The sequence below is a fragment of the Salvelinus namaycush genome, chromosome 26 (genome assembly GCF_016432855.1).
Source record: "Salvelinus namaycush isolate Seneca chromosome 26, SaNama_1.0, whole genome shotgun sequence".
Classification (NCBI taxonomy): Eukaryota; Metazoa; Chordata; class Actinopteri; order Salmoniformes; family Salmonidae; genus Salvelinus; species Salvelinus namaycush.
In genome coordinates, this window is record NC_052332.1 from 10,446,399 (window position 1) to 10,459,626 (window position 13,228).

Sequence of the window (13,228 nt, forward strand, 5' to 3'; positions counted from 1 at the left end):
CTGAAACACTTCAGCGAGCAGGCCTTTCTAATCGACCTGGCCGGGGTATCCTGGAAGGATATTGATCTCATCCCGTCAGTAGAGGATGCCTGGTTATTTAAAAAAATGCCTTCTTCACCATCTTAAATAAGCATGCCCCATTCAAGAAATTTAGAACCAGGAACAGATATAGCCCTTGGTTCTCTCCAGACCTGACTGCCCTTAACCAACACAAAAACATCATATGGCGTTCTGCAATAGCATCGAACAGCCCCCGTGATATGCAACATTTCAGGGAAGCTAGAAACCAATATACACAGGCAGTTAGAGAAGCCAAGGCTAGCTTTTTCAAAGAGAAATTTGCTTCCTGCAACACAAACTCAAAAAAGTTCTGGCACACTGTAAAGTCCATGGAGAATAAGAACACCTCCTCCCAGCTGCCCACTGCACTGAGGACAGGAAACACTGTCACCACCGATAAATCCACTATAATTGAGAATTTCAATAAGCATTTTTCTACGGCTGGCCATGCTTTCCACCTGGCTACCCCTACCCCGGTCAACAGCACTGCACCCCCCACAGCAACTCGCCCAAGCCTTCCCCATTTCTCCTTCTCCCAAATCCAGTCAGCTGATGTTCTGAAAGAGCTGCAAAATCTGGACCCCTACAAATCAGCCGGGCTAGACAATCTGGACCCTTTCTTTCTAAAATGATCTGCTGAAATTGTTGCAACCCCTATTACTAGCCTGTTCAACCTCTCTTTCGTGTCGTCTGAGATTCCCAAAGATTGGAAAGCAGCTGCGGTCATCCCCCTCTTCAAAGGGGATGACACTCTTGACCCAAACTGCTACAGACCTACAGTATATCTATCCTACCCTGCCTTTCTAAGGTCTTCGAAAGCCAAGTCAACAAACAGATTACCGACCATTTCGAATCCCACCATACCTTCTCCGCTATGCAATCTGGTTTCAGAGCTGGTCATGGGTGCACCTCAGCCACGCTCAAGGTCCTAAACGATATCCTAACCGCCATCGATAAGAAACAATACTGTGCAGCCGTATTCATTGACCTGGCCACGGCTTTCGACTCTGTCAATCACCATATCCTCATCAGCAGACTCGATAGCCTTGGTTTCTCAAATGATTGCCTCGCCTGGTTCACCAACTACTTCTCTGATAGAGTTCAGTGTGTCAAATCGGAGGGCCTGTTTTCTGGGCCTCTGGCAGTCTCTATGGGGGTGCCATGGGAGTGCCACAGGGTTCAATTCTTGGACCGACTCTCTTCTCTGTATACATCAATGATGTCGCTCTTGCTGCTGGTGAGTCTCTGATCCAACTCTACGCAGAAGACACCATTCTGTATACTTCTGGCCCTTCTTTGGACACTGTGTTAACAACCCTCCAGACGAGCTTCAATGCCATACAACTCTCCTTCCGTGGCCTCCAATTGCTCTTAAATGCAAGTAAAACTAAATGCACACTCTTCAACCGATCGCTGCCTGCACCTGCCCGCCCATCCAACATCACTACTCTGGACGGTTCTGACTTAGAATATGTGGACAACTACAAATACCTAGGTGTCTGGTTAGACTGTAAACTCTCCTCCCAGACTCACATCAAACATCTCCAATCCAAAGTTAAATCTAGAATTGGCTTCCTATTTCGCAACAAAGCATCCTTCACTCATGCTGCCAAACATACCTTTGTAAAACTGCCCATCCTACCGATCCTCGACTTCGGAGATGTCATTTACAAAATAGCCTCCAATACCCTACTCAATAAATTGGATGCAGTCTATCACAGTGCCATCCGTTTTGTCACCAAAGCCCCATATACTACGCACCACTGCGACCTGTACGCTCTCGTTGGCTGGCCCTCGCTTCATACTCGTCGCCAAACCCATTGGCTCCAGGTCATCTACAAGACCCTGCTTGGTAAAGTCCCCCCTTATCTCAGCTCGCTGGTCACCATAGCAACACCCACCTGTAGCACGCGCTCCAGCAGGTATATCTCTCTGGTCACCCCCAAAACCAATTCTTCCTTTGGCCGTCTTCTCCTTCCAGTTTTCTGCTGCCAATGACTGGAACGAACTACAAAAATCTCTGAAACTGGAAACACTTATCTCCCTCACTAGCTTTTAGCACCAGCTGTCAGAGCAGCTCACAGATTACTGCACCTGTACATAGCCCATCTATAATTTAGCCCAAACAACTACCTCTCCCCCTACTGTATTTATTTATTTAGCTCCTTTGCACCCCATTATTTCTATCTCTACTTTGCACATTCTTCCACTGCAAATCTACCATTCCAGTGTTTTACTTGCTATATTGTATTTACTTCGCCACCATGGCCTTTTTTTTGCCTTTACCTCCCTTATCTCACCTCATTTGCTCACATTGTATATAGACTTATTTTTCTACTGTATTATTGACTGTATGTTTGTTTTACTCCATGTGTAACTCTGTGTTGTTGTATGTGTCGAACTGCTCTGCTTTATCTTGGCCAGGTCGCAATTGTAAATGAGAACTTGTTCTCAACTTGCCTACCAGGTTAAATAAAGGTGAAATAAATAAAAAAAATCTTATGACTGTTATTTATCTAATCAACTAATTGTGCTTAATTGTTACCCGATTAAATTAATCATGTAACAATTCGGAATTTGGGGCACAACGAGAGTGGTTGTTTAAAGAGTAACCATCTCCCGAATTAAACTCTAAAGGTCTTTACCTATCACATCCATAATACAGTCAATGTATTAATCATAACCTCGTCTCATATCATCATTCTGAACAGTCGTAACCTCCTGCATCTGCAAAAACCCCAGCTTTACTTATGATTCAGTACTACACAAATATATGTAAGTATTTATTTACTAACTAACTAAATGATAACACAGAATAAACATACACACTTAATACATTAGGAAAAGGTCCCTAGTGGACTGACACAATATGGTGGCTTTTTACACAACGACATGGAGTAGGAGAGAGAGAGAGAGAGAAAAAGAGACACTTTATCGTTGATACATTTTAGAAACTATTCTCAAAGTAATCATAGACTTTGCACACGAAGTAAGAAATCATGAATGTATTTACGTTTAAATGCCTTCGTTTGATGTGGATCTCTGTCGGAACCAGCCCTCCATAGAAAGGGTGATGGGCCTTTCAGTTGTATGCTCGTAAGGCTCTGATTGTCCGAAAGGTATCCGGACCCGTCTCTTCTACTGTTGCCCACTCTGTACGATGCTCCTTTGAAGAAAGGCTAGCCAACGGCTTCGATGGTTCCCATTGGGTGATGAGAGTAGCATACTACGGTGATTTGAGAAGGGTAGTCGAGTGGTCCCACTTAAATTCACTTCTCTAGATACTTTTCTTAGGACAACTGTACCAGCAATTGTCTGAGCGGGGAGTTTTCTTCTCCATCTTGTGTTGGTATTCAGGCTTCGAACCACTTTCAAAATCAAAAGTAACAGTCAGTATCTGGTGTGGCCACCAGCTGCATTAAGTACTGCAGTGCATCTCCTCCTCATGGACTGCACCAGATTTGCCAAAACCACGACTCGTCAGTGAAGAGCACTTTTTGCCAGTCCTGTCTGGTCCAGCGACAGTGGGTTTGTGCCCATAGGCGACACTGTTGACGGTGATGTCTGGTGAGAACCTGCCTTACAACAGGCCTACAAGTCCTCAGTCCAGCCTCTCTCAGCCTAATGCGTTCCTGGTGTAAATCTGGCAGTTGTTGTTGCCATCCTGTACCTGTCCCGCAGGTGTGCTGTTCGGATGTACCGATCCTGTGCAGGTGTTGTTACACGTGGTCTGCCACTGTGAGGACGATCAGCTGTCCGTCCTGTCTCCCTGTCTTAGGCGTCTCACAGTACAGACATTGCAATTTATTGTCCTGGCCACATCTGCAGTCCTCATGCCTCCTTGCAGCATGCCTAAGGCACATTCATGCATCTTTCTTTTGGTGTTTTTCAGAGTCAGTAGAAAATCCTCTTTAGTGTCCTAAGTTTTCATAACTGTGACCTTAATTGCCTACAGTCTGTAAGCTGTTAGTTTCTTAACGACCGTTCCACAGGTGCATGTTCATTAATTGTTTATGATTCATTGAACAAGCATGGGAAACAGTGTTTAAACCCTTTACAATGAAGATCTGTGAAGTTATAAGAATTATCTTTGAAAGACAGGGTCCTGAGAACGGGACGTTTCTTTTTTTGCTGAGTTTATATTGGTCATATTGTTCATGGCTTCCGAGTGGCACGGCAGTCTTAGGCATAGCATCTCAGTGTAAGAGGCATCACTATAGTCCCTGGTTTGAACTCCGGCTGTGATTGGGAGTCCCATAGGGTGGCGCACAATAGGCCCAGCGTCATCTGGGTTTTGCCGTCATTTTAAATAAGAATTTGTTCTTATTAACTGACTTGCCTAGTTAAAGGTTACATTTTTAGAAAATGTTGCAATTTTGTTATGTGTTTTATTTAGTAAATTGTTTTGTAAATATTAATTCACATTTGTGGTGCCATTAAATAAACAACGTTTCTACTTGATCAGAACAAGCTGTAACTGGAGTGTAGCATATTACGTACTAAAACTGCTGTAATCTTGGCTCTCTCTAATTCTCTCCTTCTCTCTTTCTCTCTCTCGGAGGACCTGAGCCCTAGGACCATACGTCAGGACTACCGGGCATGATGACTCCTTGCTGTCCCCAGTCCACCTGGCCTTGCTGCTATTCCATTTTCAACTGTTCTGCCTGCGGTTATGGAACCCCTACCTGTCCCAGACCTGCTGTTTTCAACTCTTAATGATCGGCTATGAAAAGCCAACTGACATTTATTCCTGATTATTATTTGACCATGCTTGTCACTTATGAACATTTTGAACATCTTGGCCATGTTCTGTTATAATCTCCACCCGGCACAGCCAGAAGAGGACTGGCCACCCCTCATAGCCTGGTTCCTCTCTAGGTTTCGGCCTTTCTAGGGAGTTTTTCCTAGCCACCGTGCTTCTACACCTGCATTGCTTGCTGTTTGGGGTTTTAGGCTGGGTTTCTGTACAGCACTTCGAGATATTAGCTGATGTACGAAGGGCTATATAAAATACACTTGATTTGATTTGATACACTAAGGTTTTTGTAAATCCCAAACTCAATGTAATTGGAAAGGTAAATACAAATTATTTGTGACATTGTGGTTACAATAAAGAATGTAAACAAGATGCTGTGTTTTTCTTTACAGTAGTGATGTACAGCTGGAGGCATTTTGAAAACAGGTTTTCACCAGTACTGTAGTACTGTAGCAGGTGTAGCCCATCATGCAAACAATGTTTCCTATTAGCAGGACAATAGACTCTTCATAGCCCAGCTACTGTAGGTGTGAAAATCCACAATCTGCAATGTATTTGATGCTTAGGTACTCTAAAGTGTTACATTTCTAACTCAAGACATCATACAACTGCAAAATGTCAGAGAGCAATATAGACTGCAAAGTAGTTGGGAAGAGATTCCGTGGCACATGGTTTATGAAATGACACGCAACTCTTCATAGCCCAGCTGCTGTAGGTGTGAAAATCCCCCAATTTGGTTTGGGTCATTGTCTGCATTTGGAGAAGATTAAAATACATATAGCCTAACAGCTAACATTAGGTATAATAGTAGAAATATACATGTAAATAGGCCTAAACATAACAAAACATTGCTGTAATCCTACCCTGAAAGAAACGATGTGGTCCCAGAAACACCTCTCTGACATAGGGTCCAGCATATCGCTTGATGATTATTTTCCTCAAAGATATCTCAAGCCATGGAAACCTGAAAAAGGAGGCAACAGTGAATTATTGTGGAACACATGTCTGTGAGGTGTAGGCTACAATATTTAATGCACCTTTTGCTTGGTAAATAGGTTATCTTACCATCAAAAATCAAATATGAGCCTAGTCCCTGGTGAGAAATTGCCCCCCACACATGGAGTTTGAGAGGATGCTTGGGACTCGGCTTGCTTGATCTTCTTCCTTTTTTCTGTAGCAATTTTGATGGACTTTGCCGAGCGCATCTTCATCCATTAGTGAGTTGATCGCTTGAATTGTCACGTTTGTCGTAATGATGAGACCAAGGCACAGCATGATTATAATACATCTTTCTTTTAATAAAGAAAGACCACAAAGAACCCTAAACAAACTAACGTGCTGCTGCTGCTGCTGCTGCTAATAATAATAATAATAATAATAATAATAATAATAATAATAATAATAATAATAATAATAATAACAAGTGCAGACATGCAACATCACATAGACAATAACCCACAAACCAAACTGGAAAATGGCAACCTAAATAGGATCCCCAATCAGAGACAACGATAAACAGCTGCCTCTGATTGGGAACCAATTCAGGCCACCATAGACCTACATATGCCTAGACTACACACACACCTAGACATACAAAAACCCTAGACAATACAAAACAATCATACCCACCCTCGTCACACCCTGACCTGACCAAAAGAATACAGAAAACATAGAATACTAAGGTCAGCGCGTGACATTAATAGTTTTGCTGGAAATGGAATACAATGTAAAAATGTGCAGCATACAGTAAATACCAGCTGTCAATTTATTTAAGCATACTTTTTTTAGCATTATTAGGCCTACATTACAGTATTGTAGCTTACTGTACCTGTTCATTTTCCCAGACTTTCGCGTTCGGTGTAACACAGGCATCTGATGATGGTGTTTGCGAATAGCACTGTCCGTGACCAAAATCCTCAAGTCTACCAGTATTTTTGAAATGTCTCCAGTATATTTTCCGTTCCTCCTGAAAGCCCTAATCGGCTCAATTAAATTAATAGAGATCCTGGTCATGGTGCTACAGTATGTTGTTACAGCATAATCAAAGTGAAGACAATCGGCGATCTGCTGTATACTTATTGCCTATTGTAACCTGAAAGACACACCTTTCCAGTACTCCAAACCCCGCCCCAAACTCCACCCTTTATAGCAGAAAGAGAAACGTTATCTGAGGGCAGAGATATGGGCGACAGCTGATGCATGGGTCCAGAGCCAGGCGTTATTGGAGGAGAGTCACTCATTTGGCTGGAGTAGACCGTCATTGTAAATAAGAATTTGTTCTTAACTGACTTGCCTAGTTTAATAAAGGTCACGTTGTACAGCGCCAATGAAATCATCTCCAAAATATAGTTATTTTTTAAACAAGCCATAGAAAGTTGTTTGCAATTTCAGTTTAATCCACCAGAAAAGAGAGAACAAATAACACAGCAAGTATTGTGGTTAAAAAAAATATACAGTTGAAGTCGGAAGTTTACATAAGCTTAGATTGGAGTCATTAAAACTCATTTTTCAACCACTCCACAAATTTCTTGTTAACAAACTATAGTTTTGGCAAGTCGGTTAGGACATCTACTTTGTGCATGACACAAGTCAATTTTCCAACAATTGTTTACAGACAGATTATTTCACTTAGAATTCACCGTATCACAATTCCAGTGGGTAAGAATTTTACATACACTAAGTTGACTGTGCCTTTAAACAGCTTGGAAAATTCCAGAAAATTATGTGATGCTTTAGAAGCTTCTGATAGGCTAATTGACATCATTTGAGTCAATTGGAGGTGTACCTGTGGATGTATTTCAAGGCCTATCTTTAAACTCAGTGCCTCTTTGCTTGACATCATGGAAAAATCAAAAGAAATCAGCCAAGACCTCAGAAAAAAATTGTAGACCTCCAGAAGTCTGGTTCATCCTTGGGAGCAATTTCCAAACACCTGAAGTTACAATGTTCATTTGTACAAACAATAATATGCAAGTATAAACACCATGGGACTACGCAGCTGTCATACCTCTCAGGAAAGAGACGCATTCTGTCTCCTAGAGATGAACGTACTATTGTGCGAAAAGTGCAACTCAATCCCAGAACAACAGCAAAGGACCTTGTGAAGATGCTGGAGGAAACAGGTACAAAAGTATCCATATCCACAGTAAAATGAGTCCTATATCAACATAACCTGAAAGGCAACTCAGCAAGGAAAAAGCCACTGCTCGAAAACCGCCATAAAAAAGCCAGACTACGGTTTGCAACTGCACATGGGGACAAAGATCGTACTTTTTGGAGAAATGTCCTCTGGTCTGATGAAACAAAAATAGAACTGTTTGGCCATAATGACCATCGTTATGTTTGGAGGAAAAAGGAGAACGCTTGCATGCCGAAGAACACCATCCCAACCGTGAAGCACGGGGGTGGCAGCATCATGTTGTGGGGTTTCTTTGCTGCAGGAGGGACTGGTGCACTTCACAAAATAGATGAGGAAGGAAAAGTATGTGGATATATTGAAGCAACATCTCAAGACATAAGTCAGGAAGTTAAAGCTTGGTTGCAAATGGGTCTTCCAAATGGACAATGACCCCAAGCACACTTGCAAGCAAAGTTGTGGAGAAACTTAAGTGTTGTCCTTAAGCTTAAGGACAACAAAGTCAAGGTATTGGAGTGGCCATCACAAAGCCCTGACCTCAAGCCTATAGAAAATTTGTGTGCAGAACTGAAGAAGCGTGTGCAAGCAAGGAGGCCTACAAACCTGACTCAGTTACACCAGCTCTGTCAGGAGGAATGGGACAAAATTCACCCAACTTATTGTGGGTAGCTTGTGGAAGGCTACCCGAAACTTTTGACCCAAATTAAACACTTTAAAGGCAATGCTATCAAATACTAATTGAGTGTATGTAAACTTCTGACCCACTGGGAATGTGATGAAAGAAATAAAAGCTGAAATAAATCATTCTCTCTACTATTATTCTGACATTTCACATTCTTAAAATAAAGTGGTGATTCTAACTGACCTAAGACAGGGCATTTTAACGTCAGCAATTGTGAAAACTGAGTTTAAATGTATTTGGCTAAGGTGTATGTACATTTCCGACTTCAACTGTACTAATTGATAAAAAAAAACGTATCTGGCCTCCCGGGTGGCGCAGTGGTCTAGGGCTCTGCATCGCAGTGCTAACTGCGCCACCAGAGTCTCTGGGTTCGCGCCCAGGCTCTGTCGCAGCCGGCCGCGACCGGGAGGTCCGTGAGGCGACGCACAATTGGCATAGCGTCGTCCGGGTTAGGGAGGGTTTGGCCGGTAGGGATATCCTTGTCTCATCGCGCTCCAGCGACTCCTGTGGCGGGCCGGGCGCAGTGCGCGCTAACCAAGGGGGCCAGGTACACGGTGTTTCCTCTGACACATTGGTGCGGCTGGCTTCCGGGTTGGAGGCGCGCTGTGTTAAGAAGCGGTGCGGCTTGGTTGGGTTGTGCTTCGGAGGACGCATGGCTTCGACCTTTGTCTCTCCCGAGCCCGTACGGGAGTTGTAGCGATGAGACAAGATAGTAATTACTAGCGATTGGATACCACGAAAATTGGGGAGAAAATGGGATAAAATTTTTAAAAAAAGAAAAGAAAAAAAACGTATCAATTGAAACCTTTAAAAAGTGGAAGATCTAGTATTATTATTATTATTAACCCTGTTTTTCACAAGAATAGCTGTGAGTTCTGCAAACGTTTCTAGGATGGGCTATTAGCACAACCATATATATTGGTCATATTGGTCATGACTCCCGAGTGGCACAGTGGTCTAAGGCACTGCATCTCAGTGCAAGGGGCATCACTACAGTCCCTGGTTTGAATCCAAGCTGTAACACATCCGACTGTGATTGGGAGTCCCAAAGAATTTCACACAATTGGCCCAGCGTCGTCCGGGTTAGGGGAGGGTTTGGCCGGGATGTCCTTGTACAAAAAATAGGCACGGTTGGCTTCTGCTTTCTCTCACTCTAAAAACAGAAATAAATATTTTGGCCTTTATAAATATTGTTTTGGCCTTTATTCAGATTACAATCGCTCATTTTCGGTTATTTGAAAACAAAATAATCTCCAAAATAGCATTATTTTTTAAACAAAGCGATTATTATTATTATTAATTCATTTAGAGTTATATAAAATCCCCTTAGATCTTCTCACAGACCAGATTTTCCCTAACAAAAAATGTCTCTTAGATATTCATTTAGAATCCTCCAATCCTCTAAATATAATTGTTGGCAGAGAGTCACTTGATTGAAATTGTAACGGCTTTCTTCCAGGGGTGAAGGAGAGGACCAAAGTGCAGCGCGGCTAGTGTTAAACATGTTTAATAAAGAACAAGTAAAACACTACAAACAACAATACAAAATAACAAATGTGCAAAAACCGACACAGACCTATCTGGTGCAGACAATCACAGAGACAGGAAACAAACACCCACAAAATCCCAACACAAAACAAGCCTCCTATATATGATTCTCAATCAGGGACAACGATTACCATCTGCCTCTGATTGAGAACCATATTAGGCTGGACATAGAAACAGACAAACTAGACACACAACATAGAATTCCCACCCAGCTCACGTCCTGACCAACACTAAACAAGCAAAACACATAATAACTCTGGTCAGGACGTTACAGTACCCCCCTCCTGAGGTGCGGACTCCGAACGCACCCCTACAACTCAAGAGGAGGGTCTGGGTGGGCATCTGTCCGCGGTGGCGGCTCCGGCGGTGGACGAGGACACCACTCCACCACTGTCTTTGTCCCCCTCCTTAGCGTCCTTTGAGTGGCGACCCTCGCCCACGACCTTAGCCTAAGAATCCTCCCCAAGGCCCCCACATGATTTTGGAGGTAGCTCAGGACAGAGAGGTAGCTCAGGACAGAGAGGTAGCTCAGGACAGAGAGGTAGCTCAGGACAGAGAGGTAGCTCAGGACAGAGAGGTAGCTCAGGACAGAGGGGCAACTCCGGACTAATGGCAGCTCCGGACTGAGTGGCAGCTCCGGACTGAGTTGCAGCTCCGGACTGAGTGGCAGCTCCGGACTGAGTGGCAGCTCCGGACTGAGTTGCAGCTCCGGACTGAGTGGCAGCTCCGGACTGAGTGGCAGCTCCGGACTGGGTGGCAGCTCCGGACTGGGTGGCAGCTCCGGACTGGGTGGCAGCTCCGGACTGGGTGGCAGCTCCGGACTGGAGGGCAGCTCATGACTGGAGGGCAGCTCATGACTGGAGGGCAGCTCATGACTGGAGGGCAGCTCATGACTGGAGGGCAGCTCATGACTGGAGGGCAGCTCATGACTATAGGGCAGCTCATGACTATAGGGCAGCTCATGACTGTAGGGCAGCTCATGACTGTAGGGCAGCTCATGACTGTAGGGCGTCTCTGGCAGCTCCTGACTGGCTGGCGTCTCTGGCAGCTCCTGACTGGCTGGCGTCTCTGGCAGCTCCTGACTGGCTGGCGTCTCTGGCAGCTCCTGACTGGCTGGCGTCTCTGGCAGCTCCTGACTGGCTGGCGTCTCTGGCAGCTCCTGACTGACGGACGGCTCTAGCGGCTCCTGACTGACGGACGGCTCTAATGGCTCGGGACAGACGGGCGGCTCTAATGGCTCGTGGCAGACGGATGACTCAGATGGCGCTAGGCAGACAGATGGCTCAGATGGCGCTAGGCAGACAGATGGCTCAGACGGCGCTGGGCAGACGGATGGCTCAGACGGCGCTGGGCAGACGGATGGCTCAGACGGCGCTGGGCAGACGGATGGCTCAGACGGCGCTGGGCAGACAGATGGCTCAGACGGCGCTGGGCAGACGGATGACTCTGGCCGGCTGAGACGCACAATAGGCCTGATGCGTGGTGCCGGAACTGGAGGTACCGGGCTGAGGGCACGCACCTCAGGGCGAGTGCGGGGAGGAGGAACAGGGCTCTGGAGATGCACTGGAAGCCTGGTGCGTGGTGTAGGCACTGGTGGTACTGGTCTGGGGCGGGAAGGTGGCGCCGGATATACCGGACCGTGAAGGAGGACACGCGCTCTTGAGCACCGAGCCTCTCCAACCTTACCAGGTTGAATGGTCCCCGTAGCCCTGCCAGTGCGGCGAGGTGGAATAACCCGCACTGGGCTATGCAGGCGAACCGGGGACACCACCTGTAAGGCTGGTGCCATGTACGCCGGCCCGAGGAGACGTACTGGAGGCCAGATACGTTGGGCCGGCTTCATGACATCCGGCTCGATGCCCAACCTAGCCCTCCCAGTGCGGCAAGGTGGAATAGCCCGCACTGGGCTAAGCACGCGTACTGGGGACACCGTGCGCTTTACCGCATAACACGGTGTCTGACCAGTACGACGCCCTCTCACTCCACGGTAAGCCCGGGGAGTTGGCTCAGGTATCCAACCCGGCTTCGCCACACTCCCCTTAAGCCCCCCCCCCAAGAAATTTTTGGGTGAGCCTCTCGGGTTTCCAGCCACTCTGCCTTGCAAGCGCCTCATAATGCCGCCTCTCCGCTTTTGATGCCTCCAGCTCCGCTTTGGGACGGCGACACTCCTCTGGCTCTGCCCAGGGTCCTTCTCCGTCCAAAATCTCCTCCCATGTCCATTCCTCCTTGTACTGCTGCTGCTGTTGCTGCTGCCCGTTGCCACGCTGCTTGGTCCGGGTTTGGTGGGTGTTTCTGTAACGGCTTTCTTCCAGGGGTGAAGGAGAGGACCAAAGTGCAGCGCGGCTAGTGTTAAACATGTTTAATAAAGAACAAGTAAAACACTACAAACAACAATACAAAATAACAAATGTGCAAAAACCGACACAGACCTATCTGGTGCAGACAATCACAGAGACAGGAAACAAACACCCACAAAATCCCAACACAAAACAAGCCTCCTATATATGATTCTCAATCAGGGACAACGATTACCATCTGCCTCTGATTGAGAACCATATTAGGCTGGACATAGAAACAGACAAACTAGACACACAACATAGAATTCCCACCCAGCTCACGTCCTGACCAACACTAAACAAGCAAAACACATAATAACTCTGGTCAGGACGTTACAGAAATGTATTTATTTTATATATATCGTAGGCCTACCGTAGGTGACATGAGTCTCACTAGTGTTGAGTAATGTTCTGTTCAAAGTGATATAGGTCTTATTTAAAATGCATATTGTCGTTAGAAGCGATAGGATTTCAAGCAATAGCCTACCCTCGTGTGGTCAGCTATTTCTTCACTGTTTCGCACTGCTCTGAGACAAGCATGGGGACTGGTCTTTATAAATGAATGAGATTTTTTATATTCCCTGAATCGGCGTTTGGGTATTGGTTAGACTACAATTAAGGTGTGGAAATGTTAGGATTATTTTGCTCTTACTGCAGTACTGTAGCCTACTCCCTACAGTCACGTCGTACAGCGCCAATATGGGCTATTA